Source organism: Portunus trituberculatus, chromosome 33, assembly GCF_017591435.1.
Source record: "Portunus trituberculatus isolate SZX2019 chromosome 33, ASM1759143v1, whole genome shotgun sequence".
NCBI classification, from domain to species: domain Eukaryota; kingdom Metazoa; phylum Arthropoda; class Malacostraca; order Decapoda; family Portunidae; genus Portunus; species Portunus trituberculatus.
This window is the reverse complement of record NC_059287.1, coordinates 6,451,875-6,454,374: the sequence shown is the minus strand read 5'-3', so window position 1 is coordinate 6,454,374 and position 2,500 is coordinate 6,451,875. Positions and strand designations below refer to the sequence as shown.

The window sequence follows — 2,500 nt, the reverse complement described above, 5'->3', positions numbered from 1 at the left end:
TTCGCCTTAGTTTTCAACTTCATCTTCCTCTTCCTTTTTCTCCTCATAGTTCTCTCAATTTCCATGTGATTTTTCTCTACCTCATGTTACCACTCTCCATTTCCGTCCAGCTTTACCTTCTGTATCCAGTCTCTCTCACTGATAGTTTTGAGATGGCTGTAGAATGAAAGTCAATGGATAATAAAGTTGTATCAAGTATCATGAAAGGCTTAATTTTATTAAGCTTAAATTTGATGTTTGGTCTTCTTCTATGAATGTATTTTTTGTATATTCCGTTTCTTCCATGACGAGGTGGCCGAGTGGTTAAGGCGTTGGACTGCTAATCCAATAGGGTCTCCCTGCGTGGGTTCGAATCCCATCCTCGTCAAAGTCTAATTTTTAATTGGTGAAGTAAGAGCATAGATGCCTTGGTGTTTTAACCTATTCAATACTGGGACACGTTTTTATTTTGTGATTTGTGCACGATTAGACTATTTTATTGACATTAGTAAGGGTCTATAGAGGTCAGAAGACTAATGGCCACAGTCCTCACTATTTCAATCCTCCACACAAGTTTCTGAAGCTGTATGAAATCACCAGATTGTAACCAGAATGAATATGGAAGCACGTCATGATACTGAAGGGGTTAAGAAGAATGCTTCTAGTAAATACATATTGCCAACATTCATATATGCACATCACAGTTAGAAAAAATTCAAGCACAAAGCTGAGATTTCGAAAGTAGAGTACGAACACATAGATTTACATTATAGCATAAGTACAATTCATTTTATAGCTTTGCGGGTAATAAAATTATTGTTTTATATGTCAGATTTGCCAGAGACCAGGGCAATTACACAAATGAGGAAAACATAAAAATATCCTTCACTGACAAGAAATATTTTTCCGTTCACCAACTATAAGCTGGGAAGACCGGAACTATATTAGAAACACGCCTGTTTGATATAATTTCTAACCAGAGTTACAACCAAGCAATTACGTTAACACTCTTGTGCGGAAATGGATCGGAAAGATTCAAACGGAAATGTAACGGTAAAGAAAATGAAAATGGATCGTGAGTGACAAAGAAACGAAATATTAAAGATAAAATAACTCACAACATGTTTTTCTGTCCGAACGATCGTGACTGATTAAGTTACTTCATGTCTTTAAAAATATATTTGTGACATACCCGATAAAAGGAGACCAGCGGATGTGATGTATGTGTTTTTACCACAAGGAGCGTTTGACAAAGTTCTTCACAAACGCTTCTGCAAACTTCCAACACATGATATCTCTGGGAACACTGACAGTCGGCTTGGTGATTTCCTCTCTTGGTGAAAACAGATTGGTTCTAATCACGCTCTATTAATCTTGCTGATAGATTTTTTTTTATGTTTTTCTTCCTCTCACACCAAGCTAGTCTCTCGGAAGCAGTGGTTGGGGGAGGGACCTTCTTTACCTTTACTATGCTGACTTTAGACAATATTATACACTTTTTTCACATTGCCTAGATTAGTCAAACATATTTTCTACAGACTTTCTTCTTTCTCTTCGTTTCTGTCTTCTTTTCATACATGAGTGGTGTTTTTTTTTTAAATGTTTGCGTTCATCATCATCATCATCATCTTTTTTCTTCTTCTTCTTCTTCTTCTTCTTCTTCTTCTTCTTCTTCTTCTTCTTCTTCTTCTTCTTCTTCTTCTTCTTCTTCTTCTTCTTCTTCTTCTTCTTCTTCTTCTTCTTCTTCTTCTTCTTCTTCTTCTTCTTCTTCTTCTTCTTCTTCTTCTTCTTCTTCTTCTTCTTCTTCTTCTTCTTCTTCTTCTTCTTCTTCATCACCATCTTCTTCCTCTTCCTCTCCTTTTCCTCCACCTCCTTTCTTCCCTGCGGCCCCATCCCAGACACCCTTACACCTTCCTTCATTATCACCATTCCCATCTACTGTTCTTGAAAAAGTTTGCATAATTAAATTTGAAAAGCGTGGATATCCTTCTAATATTTCTTAAGTGTCATTTATATCCTAGCAGTGTCCATCTCATGTCCTAGCAAGTTCCTGTATGTGTCCTGTTGACATTCTATTGATATCTGTGTTCTGGCAAAACCCTATCTATAACTATTTGAAACACACACACACACACACACACACACACACACACACACACACACACACACACACACACACACACACACACACACACACACACACACACACCTTAATTATCGTCACTCTTCCCTCCCTCCACCTCTTCTTGGTCCTCTACTAAAATATATGAACTTGGAAGAAAAAAAAATAAAGAAAAACCTAAACAACGAAGTCTGCCCCTAAAAAAATTATAAACGCCAGCGACGCATCTATAAAAAGGAGTAGAAAACGGGAGTCCATGCATATCATTTCCGTAAATCAGAAAACGGAGTATGGCTGGAAGGAAAAAGAGAGAGAGAGAGAGAGAGAGAGAGAGAGAGAGAGAGAGAGAGAGAGAGAGAGAGAGAGAGAGAGAGAGAGATGACGAGAAGAGAGAGAGAG

The 2,500-nt window shown here is 37.6% G+C and overlaps 1 non-coding gene across 1 annotated transcript; it reads left to right on the top strand.

Annotated features, from left to right (window-relative positions):
• The first annotated feature begins 285 nt into the window (after positions 1-285).
• Trnas-gcu lies at positions 286-367 on the top strand. The gene has a single exon. It is a non-coding gene; the product is annotated as a tRNA-Ser (tRNA).
• Positions 368-2,500: the final 2,133 nt, after the last annotated feature.